This window comes from Alosa pseudoharengus, unplaced genomic scaffold, assembly GCF_046254945.1.
Source record: "Alosa pseudoharengus isolate Yale_2024_CS ecotype anadromous, Long Island Sound unplaced genomic scaffold, YU_APseudo_1.1 YU_APseudo_1.1_scf_6, whole genome shotgun sequence".
Lineage (NCBI taxonomy): Eukaryota > Metazoa > Chordata > Actinopteri > Clupeiformes > Clupeidae > Alosa > Alosa pseudoharengus.
This window is the reverse complement of record NW_027468848.1, coordinates 32,463,960-32,478,434: the sequence shown is the minus strand read 5'-3', so window position 1 is coordinate 32,478,434 and position 14,475 is coordinate 32,463,960.

Below are 14,475 nucleotides of genomic sequence, written 5' to 3'. Positions count from 1 at the left end.
CTTTAACGGGTCCGGGCGGGTGCGGATTTAATTTTAATATCACCACAGGTGACGGGTCAGATCTGGTGCTGAACTTCTCGGGTGCGGGCGGGGGCGGGTCTAAAAAAATGGACCCCTGCAGGACTCTGATGGAAGCATACTTCTCATACTTGACAGCTTCCTCTTCTGTATCCAGTGACAGGGCAGAGATAAAACTTGAACTTCACTTGAATGTCCCACAAAATAGATAATATGTTTCTTGTGAACAAAACTGTTACAACAGAGAAGGGAAGACGCCTTATCTGCACCACATGCCTTTATTATTGTGTGAGAGGAATCAAGTGTTCTGATAGGATCTGTCCTATGTTGGAATACATTAGAACAGTTTATTTTGAAACTTGTCCATATGAATACACGTCTCAGTAGGTATATGTTTAAATGCATTTCCATATAATTATAGCGGCAATTATGATTATGTCATTTCATCCTTTTAAGTTGTAGCACAGACTGCTCCTAAAGCTTGTTTGTATACTGTTTGAGTTTCAGGAAGTGCTATGAGTTTGAATCTCACTACTCTAAAATATGATGTAGCTTGACTTTTACTTTTGTTATGAGGAAATTCATTTCAAGGTCTCTTTAACAACATTTAGTCTACTAATGTTCCTGATAGTAGATTTTGTACTGATTATGTGTATTTAGTGGAGGTAAAATATTCTTCCTCCTTTTGGTTTTTCATGAGAATGGCATTATCTTTGGTCTATGTAAATGTGCATGGAGGAAGTTCTATTTTTACTCTGTATGTCTGCTTATGGTGAAACAGGGTGTACTGAGGTATGATGCATGTGCAACAGAACAGTGTTTCCAGCTAATTCCATCCTTATACCAGAAGACTTTGAAAATATTTAAAAAAAAGACTACAGGATATCCAACTAATACTTAAGATAATTAATAATAATAAAGAAACAAAATAACAAATATATAAATAATAATACAGCTGTAGTTTGCCCCTTCCTGTTTGGTGCTGGAGAGAGCTCACTATTGGTTTATACAGTGTATTTTAATGGCTTTATTTATGTCCGAATGATCTGGATTAGTGATTAATATTTACAATATTATCCTCAATGGCTTACAATCTAGTTACCATCTGAACTGATACACTTTACTCAAAGGGTAGGCTAGCTGTTTCAGTAAAACATTACACTGCATGAAAGAACATCACATACATGAAAACACATACACTTTGGGAAGTATTACATCTACAATATCAGGCTTCTACACATAATATTGAAATGATTTACAGTTTTTTTCAGTCGCTAACAAGCGTTTGTCCAACCAGTTGTCACATTTCAAACTCTAAATACAATTAGCACAGCATCGGCCTTTTATGTCGTTTTCACACGATATGCAGTCAGTGAACACATTTCCACAATGCTTACATTTTCTTAACAAACACGCTATACCTCCCAACAAAATTATGGATTGTTTTTGCAGTATTTACGAATGTTAACACACAACATCCCACAATAGCAAAAACAATATTCCAAACCTTAGATACAGTATAAAAACCTCTGCTTCTGGAATGATATCAGTTCAAAAACAATATATCGCAGCTGATAATAAACAAACAAGAAATTGACACACAACTAATTTATGTTGGGTAAATTGGGCCAACCACAGCTGATTCCAGTCTGGCTTAGACTCAGTGGCAGGGGTTATTTTTTCTATTACATTGACACTTATACAGTAAAAGGAGGACTTTGAGGTAGAAACAGAAAAAGAAAAAGACAAACACTGTAATGTCTGGACGAGGAAGAGGAAGAGCAAGGGGCCCAGGGAGAAGAGCAGGCCCAGTGAGAGGTGCAGGAGCAGTGAGAGGAGCAGGGTCAGGGAGAAGAGCAGGCCCAGTGAGAGGTGCAGGAGCAGTGAGAGATGCAGGAGCAGTGAGAGGAGCAGGCCCAGTGAGAGGTGCAGGAGCAGTGAGAGGAGCAGGGTCAGGGAGAAGAGCAGGCCCAGTGAGAGGTGCAGTGAGAGATGCGGTGAGAGATGCAGGAGCAGTGAGAGGAGCAGGGCCAAGGAAAAGAGCAGGCCCAAAGAGAGGGCAAGGTAGAGGTATAAGAATACATGGTGGTGGCATTCCAAAGGCTGCAAGAACAGTTGTCAGTAATGAAATTCGTGCCACTCTCATTGACCATGTAATCAATGCGATGTTGATGAAAACATGTGGCCTAACCCTGAAGATCGCAGAGATTAGATACAGTAATTTTGTGCTTTTTTTTAGTTCCCCCCCTTTTTATCTGGCTGTTTTTGCTGTTGTTTTTTTTGTTCAGAATGCTCTTGTGTGTTTCATGGATATTTTGTTCACTGTAAGCAATACTGTAAAACCTTTTCTGTTCTAACATACTGTAAACAGTATTTCTACTGTACCTCCTGTAGTAAACAGTATAAAGGGAAAAAACTGATTTGCTTTTTACTGGAATGCTTTTGAATGTGAACATAACATGTAGACATAGAGTTCCCAACAAATAATTTGTGTAAAACTGGCTTGCAAATACCTGTAAAACTGAAACATAAAAGTCTATGCAGTTTTTGTAATGTCAACAATAGCCAGTATTTTGAAACCTGGTGTACTTTGATTGACTGCATGTACCTTGTGAAGTGAAAACTAGTGTTATTCTTTGACAGAATAACTTCATTTTGAGTCAGATTTCCAGTGTTTTGGTAAAGTTAGTGTGTGCAGAGAAAGATGTGTTAGTAATATATTTAACAAAATGTGTTTTTGAGTAGAAAATTATCCATTTGGCTCATTGTGTTTTGTAGGTGCGAGTCTGTGTTAAGAGTTTAGAAAAAGTATCTGAAGTATGGGTGATTGAGCGATTGAAAAAAACTGTAATCACCAAAACATTATGAATACCCAGCAAAGGACACTAGGTAATGAACATTCAAAATTATAGAATATAGTAAACTCATTGCTAAGGACTCAATAAGTCCAGAAGATTCCTCAGCCGCTACACTATTGTTCACGTCACTATTTGCATGATCTAGTTGACGGGAGTGTGCTGTGACTCCAGTAAAACTCCCATGGGTTCATTCCAACTTCGGAAATGTAGTCACCGACTGTGAAATCACTCGATAATATGGTGTAAGGCCGGCATCATGAAACATGGCACTGAAGATAAAGACTGAGATCCTTGCCACCCATTATCTCTGATGCCACCTGTCATGCCAACCTTCGCCCCTTTGCTGTTCAGTGATTGAACCTTATGACCTTTATGGGTTTGATCCCCATGTTCACACTCATGGCTGAACATTGTGTTGTTGTGCCTCAGTCAGTTGTTGAACATGAGAAACAAGAAAAGAGATGACCTGGTGGTTGAGGGTGAAGGAAGGTTTAACCTGTAAACGGGACTTCCTCTTTTGGCCTAGCCTATTAAATGTTGCCAGATTAGAGAGGTAGAGTCACTGCTCAGTTGTCTCTGTGCTGTGAGCTGTGCTGTGCAGAAACATACTGTACATCTGTTGACTTACTATAGCTTAAAGCTTGAAAATGTTGGGCCATATGGAGATGGGAATCTACAGGAATGTTGACGAAAAATCTTCTCAAGAACCTGCAGATACAGGTAACAGGAGCCCACAAGCATATGCAAGATCGAACCAGCAGACAGGTAATCACTAACAAGGGCATATCAAAGCTTTGTAGGGTCTAACACAGGGCCATACGGTAATTATGGAGATGTGTAAAAACAAACCATCGTCAGATTGCATTGATATCGCTTTTAATGCTGCAGAAAGTACTGACTACAAACAGAACGTTTGTGTGTGTGTGTGTGTGTGTGTGTGTGTGTGTGTGCGTGCACATAAAAAATACATAATCAAATTCTAAATGTTGTTGTGTTCAGTAGTTTAAACCTATTTATTTCAATACATCAGAAAGTGTCTCTATCAGGGCCGGAGTGGGGCCACTTTTCAGCCCGGGAGTTTCAGGCCCAAGACCGGCCCATTTTTTCCATAGTGGTGGAAATTGGATAAATGAAGCAACATTTCAGCTCTTACTATCCTGTAGTTTTTATTAGTACCATGGTTCAACAAATGTGTAAAGGTTATAATTCACTTCAACTGAGAAGTTAACGAAAAATATTCCACTATTCCACAAGTTAACAAAAACAGAAAGAAAGAAAAAAAGAAAGAAAGAAAGAAAGCCTTTGAAATGTAGCCTATCCCACGCTTCCACAAAGAGGCATATTGAACTAATGTTTAGGCTATGTTTTTGCATGGGTAGGCTATGTTGTTTGGTGATTTAGCCTACTCCTTTACTACACCCTCTTCTGAGCAAACAAGGCATGTTTATCATGTAGCATAATTGCTTTTTCTTACATTAAATAACTATAAATTATCCTCTCTACTTCTCCCTGTAGTCATGGCCTCCTCATCACTAATTTCGGGCTCATCATTTTCAGTGTTCGACTAGTTGATCTGCTGCTCAGAGGCTACAATTTTTATTGCATAGGCCTACACAGATCATGCTTCAGTTTTGTTATCAATATTTGCATACTGCAAAGTCTATGAATCGGATACAAAATGCTATTTTATACAAAAGTCATTTAATATGTTGCTTGCGAATAGCTTGAAACGCTACAAACTTACAATATTAGCCTAATAATTACATTGTCAACAGGCTAATCATTGCCTATAGGCTATCTCTCTTTACCAGTTGCCACTTTTGTCTGTAATCTGGAAGCTTGGCACATTTAGCAACATTCTACCTGGCCGTTTCTACCTGGCCGTTTAATCCCTCCTGGCCTCTTTCTACATCCATCCTTCCTGACGCTTATAGCTACTGTAGGGCCGGCCCGGCTATCTGAGAAAACTTTTTGGAAAAGACGGGCGATATGGACCCAACCAACTCTTCTTGCGAGGGGAGAACTCCCTCACATGGTAGGCTACAACACATACAGAGGCAACGGTGTCATGCACAGAATGCGGAACGTGTATAGCCTACTTTAAGAGAAGATAGACTAACGTGACAAATGTCAATATGTTTTTTCGTCGACCGGCCCAAAAGTGAAGCGGCCCACCGGGAATTCTCCCGATTACCCACCCCGGGCCTGGTCTCTATGCTTCGAGTGAACTATCCCTAAATTGAAGTAGCCAATACATTTTTATGACGAGAGAAACTAGACCACTTAATGATTTATTTTTTATTCCAGTCTACCGTATAGTTGGAGTGTGCCTTGGACTGCTGTGTCTCCTCCTAGTGACCCTTAACATCAGTCTGCATCTGCATCTGCACTGTAAGCTCTATTAATGTATTAGCATATTTGTTTGTTTTTGGCTCTTTTCTCCAAAGCGACTTACAAGACCAATTTACAAATAAATGGGTGCCAAGAAAACTGTTTTTCTTTTGCTGTATCCACTAGTTAAATGAAAGAATGATGCTGTGGGGCTCACAATGGAGAGGCAGTGTGATGTTAAAGGGATATTCCACCATTTGGGGAAATACACTCATTTCCCACCTCCCCTTGAGTCTTAAAACAATTGAGTTTTACCTTTCCCCAGTTCATCCAGCCGTTCTCTGAGTCTGACAGTAACACTTTTAGCTCCAGCTCATTGAATCAGATTAGACCGTTAGCATCTCTGCTATAAGCTAACATCACACTGCCCCTCCATTGTGAGCCCCTTATCATTCTTTCACTTAACTAGTGGATACAGCAAGAGAAAAGCAGTTTAGCAGCTGGGGTGGATGCAGACATGAAGAGTAAGACGGAATGACTGCACCAGGACCATAACCTATAAAGATAACTGTAACTATAACCATATGTGCATTCGTTATCGTCATAGTTCATGTGTGGACAATATCATTCATTTTAGCTAGAGCGATACTTGCACTCTAAAAAATGCTGGGTTATTTTTTCAACCCAAACGCTGGGTTGAGGCTGTTGGGTCATTTTGTTTGGTTGTTTTTACTCATATTGGGTCATTTCTGTAACCCAGCTTGCTGGGTTGATAGTTTATCACTGCTGGGTTGATAGTTTAGGGCTGTGCTCCCTCCTGTCCCCCACCTGACGTGGAGTACACTACCCAGCACCAGGGTGACTTCAACACAGCTGCATAGTTATTTGAAGGTTGAGGGGAAAAAAATCGTCAGGCAGGCATATTCTTTCAACCGTCAAGTCCAGCAGCTGTCAACATGCAATGGAAATCAGGTGATTTCGGAAGGTATGTATCTGCTTTTATTTATTTATTTATTTATTTTGATCCAGACGGATTTTAAAAGTCCACCCAGAGACATACCCTTCGTGATATCAAGGAATATTCTGCCTGCCATTTCGTTCAGCTTCAAGCAGGTTAGCAGGTGTCATTCCACTAATATTAGCTACTGTTAATGTTAAATCTACACAAATACAGACTCATAAAAACATAGTTCTGTATTCACTGGGTAGGAACTGCTGAACAGAAACAAAACGAACTTTTACAACGAACTACAATTAGCATACCAGCAGCTGGTAGGTAACGTTAGCAGACTTGGAAACTTTATGCTAATTAAATATGCTTCGTGGTTAACGTTTGTCAACTAGCCCTCACAGTCGAAGTAGTCTCTTCACAACACGTAACTTACGATAATAATCATGCCAAACAACATCGTATTAAATCATTCAGGGTAGCCTCATATTATAGCCATGTAACTTACTGGGTGGTTCTTGGTGGTAACATTAACTTTGATTCACTAATTGAATAATGTGTTAACATTAGCTAGCTAACGTTAGCACTGCTGAAATTATGTTTGTCAGCCTAATGTTAGGCTAATGGTAATGTTGTTATCAAGCTCACCTGACATAAACGCACGTTTTGTAGGCTATTACCGGTATTATGTTTAAAACAACTCCATAATATTAGGTGGTCATGGTTTCCGAGTGTGTTGCACTAATCATTTGTCTCCTGGTGGATTTTTATGTCTGTCAATATCATTCACTGGTAATGGTTCATGCAAGTCTTGATATAAAGTTCTGTAACGTTAGGCTAACAACAGTGATTCAAATGCACTCTTTTTTTGTTTGATTAACAGGGCTGACCCCCAAAACGGACTTTGGAATCTGCCTGCCTTCATGGAAGTATCACATGCATTTTATACTAGGCTATCTATTCAAAAATAAAGAAAATTATCAAATAAATAATTGTGTCGAACTGTTTTATTTCATTGCATGGCTTTTGATGGCCATTTAATATAGACTGTTTATATCAGGCCTAAAGCTGTTAACAGAAGGTGTGACTTTCAAGTAAGTAAATACAAACCTTGAGTTATTAAAAGTTTGTACAAGCAGAGTATTTTAAAAATCAACCAGTAGTTTTGGGGGATTTGGTTACATAACCCAAACATTAAGTAACTTTAACTAAACAGTTGTGTCAACATAACCCAACATATTGGTTAAATTTCAACCCAGTTGTTGGGTTAAATTTAGTAACCCAATTTGCTTGGTTAAGATAACCCAATGCTGTGTTGGACCACATTTTACTCAGCGGCTGGGTTGAAAACAACCCAGTTTGGGTTGTTTTCAACCCAGCATTTTTTAGAGTGTGCTACTATGTTATCGTTATAGTTGTTGTTCTTGGTGTGAACGGCCCTTAACAGACACCTGTCTTTCAGACATGATGCAAACCAGCGAAGCAGGTGAAGAGCAAGAACTGTTCGGGACCAGTTACACCAAGGAGACAGGGCAGCTTCCAATGAATGCCACTGATCTGACTGAAGAGGAAGACATACTGCAGACTAATGACACTGATCTAGCTGAAAAGATAAACACACAGTTCAATTACACAAGTTTATTTGAAGAGAGAGACTCACAGACCAGTTACACTGATCTTGAGAGAGACCTGCTACTGACCAATAGCACTGATCTGGTTGAACAGATAGACTTGTGTTTGACCAGATACCGCAACCTAACTGAGAGTAAAAAACTGTTACTTGTCAGTTTCAACAATTTAGCTAAACAGAAAAAACAATTACTGACCATCTACAAAAACCTTGCTGAAGAGAAAAACAAGTTGAATGAAGAGAGGAACAGATTTCATCAGAATCTTGTGTATGGTGAGTACAACCTAATACCTCTCACATTAATAATGCATAAAAAAGCACTTCAGGCACTTGAGGTAGAGGTTATTGAAATACAAGTGACTCAGTTTGGCATTATGTTTTGGGATATGTGAATGATTACACTCTTCTACATTTTCTTAATTTAAATTTGAGTAGGAGCAGCAACACTTCAATATATATGCTGGAATTTTTTATTTTGTGGTTATAGGATACTGGTATTTTTTTATTTATACAACAGTCAGATCCGGTCAAACGATTTATTAATTTCTGATTTAACGAAAGGCATAGATAGATAGATAGATAGATAGATACCTTATTGATCCCCAGGGGAAATTCAAGTTCCATGAGTCATCACAAGTGACAGTAACAGTTAAAACTATACCAACATTCCATACATTCATAAAAAGTGGGAGAAAGAAATAACCTTAATGAATTATGGCAGACAGCGACATTTTTAATGTAACATTTGATTTGATTTATGGGTCTGCTGACAGGGATAGGGAGCAGCCCACTATGTTCCAGTCAGGTTAGGTCTAAATGAGATGGGATCTGGGAAAACCCATCACATTGTGAATTTTCACCAACTTGTGATTCTGATACTATCCTAGCAAAATCCAGAATTTTGCGAGGTCTCCAGGATGTTGTCAGGGGATGGTATCCAGGATGTTGCTAGGATGGTATCAGAATCTTAAGTTGGTGAAATTTCATCAAAAAGGGTTAAAATAGAGCAAGAATCAAGGATTTTCACCATGTGAACAGTTTTACCAGATCTCATCACAAATAGTTCTAATTTTACCCACCCAGCTGGGTGGAAGCGTTATTATTCCAGCATCTATTTTTTCTCCACTCCACTGAGGAGAACCTGGTACAAGGCCCGGGAGGACTGCAAACAGAGAGGAGCTGACCTGGTTATCATCAACAGTAAAGAGGAACAGGTGATGGACATGCATATCTTATCTGATACACAGACCCGCCAACTAAGAGAAGCTTAAACACGGGTTGGTTGGTTGGTCAGTCTCCACTCCATTTACATGCACCAAACTTCTATATCAAACGTATACTATCATTCATAGCTTGATATTACATTTCACCGCTGACAACATGGCAATTTTTTTTAACTGTTTACAGTATTTTCTGATTTATGAAATGATACAAAGGGACATCCAAAATTCTTTTTTTTTATCTATGTCAGCATTGTATTATATTTGGAAATACATGCAATGTATATTAATTATAATAATAATAATACATTTAATTTGTATAGCGTTTTTCAGGACACTCAATTTAGTGCATATTTAAATAGATATATAAATATACAGTATATTATTTTGAAAGAGGTATAAAACACTACTCAGACAAAATGGAGAAATCATTTTTCCTCCTAGTTTTATCACCAAAGAAGACAGCCCAATCTCTCTCCAAAAATTAACAATTAAAATGTACTGGAAACCAGGCTATTCAGCAATGAGCTAAGCATGACAGTTATTTTATTGACACAGAACTTCCTCTCAACTCTCAATTTCTAAGCTGGATTGGTCTGACAGACAGAGAAAGAGAGGGGGTGTGGCAGTGGGTGGACGGAACTCCACTGACTAAAGGGTGAGTGAGGAGATCAACGTAAAGTGCCTATACAGTCCATCCATTTTGTAGGTAAATACCCAAATGGGAAACTGACAAAGTGGCACAGACTCACAGATCAGGCAACAGGTTATTCTAGCAGTTCAACGTGTTGCCTTAGGAGCATGGAAGCTATTTAATAGCTGTTGAGCTCATAAGATATGTTACACGTTTATTGATGAATGACTAGCCTGCAACAATAGGACATAACGCATGTTTTTGTACATGTAGTTTTGTGGCCATGTGGCCTTTTTTGTTTGCTGTTAACATATTATTTAACATGGTTATTGATTTAACTGCTGAAGTTCAGTCAGAGATCACAGAAACAGATGTTTGGGAACAAACACTGGCAAAAGAAAGGAAGAATTGCTAATATGCTAACAGTGTCTTTAGGCAACAGAAAGACTTTTACCTCAAACTCATTTTTGATGCCACATATGCAATAAGGAGAATATAATCTTTGGTATTGCAGATGCGCCCCCAGAACGCAAGCTTGCAGGATAACAATGTCTTGGAAAGGAGCATGACCCTTGTTGGCAGTTTTAGACGAAAATGGTACACCCTTGGAGCTAAATGGGTACCTACTAGTATGTTGAAAATTGATGTAAAGGGGAATTGAGTTTAAGTGCTTTGTCGTTAAATTATTGTTCCAGGTACTGGAGGCCAAACGAACCGAACGACTTCAGAGGTAGCCAGGACTGTATTACTACAAGCATGAATGGAACGATTACTCTTGCTCTAACGAAAGGATGTGGATCTGTGAGAAACAGATTAGGAGACCATAAGCAGATCTCAGATGGGATTTAGTAAGCAATCATAGGCCTATGTACTTTATGTTTTTAATATTCATCAAAGCTGTTATGAGTTCATATGTTTATACAGTATATACACACTCACACACTATATAGTTACATTTTATACATACATTTTGCAACATTTCTGCAGCCCTGAGGTATTCTTGGGGCAGCATATCTACAGGAATGCATTTCATTCTTCTTTCTGATTAAAGCACAATCTAATTCAGATTCTTTGTCATGCAGTCTGATGCTTATTTGTCAGTGGCACAGGGTAAGATTAGGCTATGTGCAACTAACCTAGCTCAGTGTGTTTGTGTGTGTGTGTGTGTGTGTATGTGCGATGGGGAAGTGTAGTAGGCTATTCATTCCCATGCTTTGCAAATCTTGACAAAGTATTCATAGGTAACCTGTGTTGTGTTGAACCTGCGCAATTCAGCTCTGCACACGCCCGGACCCGAACCTGCGAAACAGCAGCACCTCGGATCGGGAATCCAGTGTGCTGACAATCGAGCTAAAATCCCAGACTGCTAGCTTTCATGCCAGCACTGCTCTTGAGGCATCGGGGAGTGAGGTTTACAAACATTCCACACACACAGCTATGCTACCTGGCATCCGTTACACTCACCCCCCTAAACCTCACTCCCGATCCGGATCACGGCACCAATGTAACCTGCGTTGTGTTGAACCTGCACGATTCAGCCCTGCACATGCCCGAACACGAATCCACGAAACAGCAGCACCTCGGATTGGGACTCGAGCATGCTGACAATCAAGCTAAAAGCCCAGACTGCTAGCTTTCATGCCACCTATGCTCTTGAGGCATCGGGGAGTGAGGTTTGCTAACGTTTCACACACACAGCTATGCTAGCTGGCATCCGTTACACATACACTACTACAAATCACTACTACAAATGATTTAAATACTATAGACAGCCAGAGCATTTGAAAATAACTTCAACACAATGGAAGTATGCCACTTTACAGCAAAAGACAGTTTCTGGTCATGGTACATAATCATTATACAATGAACAGTCCTCATTTTTTGTGGCATGAATACATAACAAACTAGTAGGTTGTAAAATAGTTACCTACAACGGCCACAAACAGTATACCTCACTGCAAACCACTTTTACCTCACTGCAAACGTTGCTTCCTTTAACACTGTTGAACTCTTGTTGTCCATGAGTCTAATGGACTTAGTGAATCAACCACTCCCCAAACCTGGCCAAGGTTCTCTGTTGATGGTTCGACCTTTGAGAGTGAAGACCTTGGTGAGATGGTTCTGCTGCACCTCCACTATCCTGAGGGCCCACAGTGGAAGGAAAGTCCAGGTTGGGATGGGTGAGGGGAAGTGAGGTCACCATTGCAGGAGTGTCCCTTACTGGTTCTAGAGTGCTACGGGAAGTTGATTCCACAACCATGTTTAAAAACAATCTGACGAGCTCGGGGTCTGCAGAATCCATGTCCATGGCTAGTGGTGGCACCTCCACAGGTGTCCAGCCTTGAGTCATGGCCCAGGTGTTGTCCAATGTATTGCAACTGTGTGAGCACTAGCAACGGTCATAATAAGTTTAAAAGTTTTAATACTGCAAGTATTCCTGTACATTTTCTTTAAGATTATTTATTTACAATTTTGTAAGACTTGCTTTATATTCAATCATATAGAGATTGAGGAGAAGAATTTAATCAACACAAGGCATGCAAATTCACTGACAGTTGGAATGGCTGCAAGACTGAAAGGCTTGCAACTGACTTGACCATAACTATGAATAAATTGAATTACTTCAAATGATGATAAAAACTAGTGCTGTGAGAAAAAAGTTGCAAATTGTGCACACAAAGACAAACTTAAAAGATCTGATGGTAAAGAGAGAAAAAATCCAGTGACAAATATATTGTATCTTCTGAGCATGATTTAAAACATTGAGATTTAAAATGAAGTAGAATTCAGCTTTTCACAAGTCCATCTAAAGATCAGAGAGCACATTTGGTCATTCCATTGTGTACCATGAGCCTTGGCACAGTCCTCACCAAGATTGCCATTATTATTGGGTTCATTTGCCAGCCACATCCTACGGTAAAAATGACAAAATAAGATTACTCAAAGGTGCATAGCTTTAGTTCAAACAGACTACAAAGTCAAGCTCAACAGTCTGTGTGAGCTGGCTCAGCTGCACCTGCTACACCTACATTGGCTGAGATCATTCATCATTCCTCTGCTAGCCATTTAGCAACCAGTCTCCACCCAACCTCCTCCTCATGATATGTCTGACTTAAGCAATATCTTATAACTGCTATCTGTACTGTTCTGTAACAGTTACTCTATGAGAGCACACTGCAAAAATTCAAATCTAACCAAGTATTTTTCAAGTAAAAAATATCTCTTTTCAAGTCAAAAATATTTCATTACACGTCATATACAGTAAGACATTATCATCCAACAAGCAAGAAAGCTATATAGAACTTGTTTTTTGGCTGACCAGACTTGAAATGAATTTTCTCTCAGTGCACTGACATAATTTTTTACTAGCAATTGCTAGCAATGAAGAACTTGTACAAGTCCTTTATAACTTGCTGTTGGATGATAATATCTTGTATTAAAGGAACACGCCAACATTTTGAAAAATTAGCTTATTTGCCATCTCTCCCTGAGTTATATAAGATGATACCCTTCTCATCTCTGTGCGTGTAGTAACTCAGTCTGCTACACCCACCATTAGTCTAGCTTAGCATAGCTCATTAAGGTGGGCAGAACCAACTAGCCTATCTCCCAAAAGTGACAAAAGAACTTCAACATTGTCCTATTTACATGTTGTGACTAGTATAATTACAATGTGTACAAATTCCAATGTAAAATGAGACACAGCGTTTTTTTAATACATACTTTATGTTCTTTAGGCGAAGCACTGCTACTTGGTGTACTAGGGAGACGGCAGCCTAAATAAGCCTAAATAAGGTTTTGCTAAGAAGCACACATCCTGTTTGATTGTCTGGATGGGAGACGTTAAAAATTCTAAATAAAAGCCCGAGAATATACATATATATTAGGGCTGTCAAAATAACTGATTAATTTCGATTAATTAATTTGAGAAAAAATAACTGATTAAAAAAATTAATCGATTAATCGATTCCATATGACCTTTGACCCCGAGCCATTCTAGTCAGTAAAAATTAGACTGTAAAATGAAGAAGAGAGAAGAAAACGTGCTGCCTGGATCATTGATTGGAACATTTACTTTTAAAAAACGGCCTGATGGTGTTGATAAAAAATAAAGTGTTGAAAATAAAGTCCTCTGCAATGAAATGCCTTGTATGTGGAAAAAAAAAACTTCTTCCCGAAGCACTTTTGAATTTATTTCCTCAGAATATTAGGTCATATCATAGATTATTATGGCAATTATTTGAACAGTGAAAATAATAATAAAAGAGTTTTTGAACTTTAATGTCACTAATGCTGATTATTCAATGATTCATTTGAATTTAAATATTTAAAATACTTTCACAGCAAAAATGATATATGCGATTAATTTAGATGAATTAATCACAGAGTATGTAATTAATTAGATTAATTTTTTTAATCGATTGACAGCCCTAATATATATCGCTACTCGCGATAAAAGGTATAAATCGCTACTCGCGATGGGAAAGCATAATAGCACAAAATAGCGTGATGGTCTCTTGACATTCAACATATCAACAATACTCGCGCTAAAAGGTAGGCTTGCCTGCTCATACATGAATTCATCATCAGCATTGTATTATATTTTATAATAATTTTATAAAAATAGCAGTGGATGAAACAGTTAATTGTTGATGAGTGGGTGTCAGAGCAGGGGCACAGAAAAAGCCTTGAATAATGCCTTAAATTCAATATCAAATTCTGCAGTATTAACCCTGTGTGTGTGTGTGTGTTCACCACCTCCTAGGACACTGTACCCGCCATGTGTTTCATGCTGCCCCCCACCGTCTTCATGCTACCAGCCCCAGCTACCCGCC